Source organism: Penaeus monodon, chromosome 20 (assembly GCF_015228065.2).
Source record: "Penaeus monodon isolate SGIC_2016 chromosome 20, NSTDA_Pmon_1, whole genome shotgun sequence".
Classification (NCBI taxonomy): Eukaryota; Metazoa; Arthropoda; class Malacostraca; order Decapoda; family Penaeidae; genus Penaeus; species Penaeus monodon.
In genome coordinates this window covers 23,697,219-23,697,520 of record NC_051405.1, presented here as the reverse complement: position 1 = coordinate 23,697,520, position 302 = coordinate 23,697,219, and positions in this window count along the sequence as shown.

The following is a 302-nucleotide window of genomic DNA, read 5'->3' as shown; positions in this document are numbered from 1 at the left end:
GTAATTGCAAATAGAAATCAGGACTGATTGCAAACCGCCACGTTGCAACCTTGACAGATGATTTAATGATACTGTCATATACACTAATTTATCTATCAAAACACCTGCCCCTATCTTGTTTTTTTAATGTCATATATTAGCCCAAAAATGACAAAATAAAACATTCTGAATTTGAGTTAGCAATGGTGCAACATTTTATGGCATAGCGTCTGCAACATTTACTTTTTCTGCAACATCTAGAAGTAGTCGATTCTCATTTGAATATCACTGGGAACAACGTCTTCCTTTTGCATCTATTCATC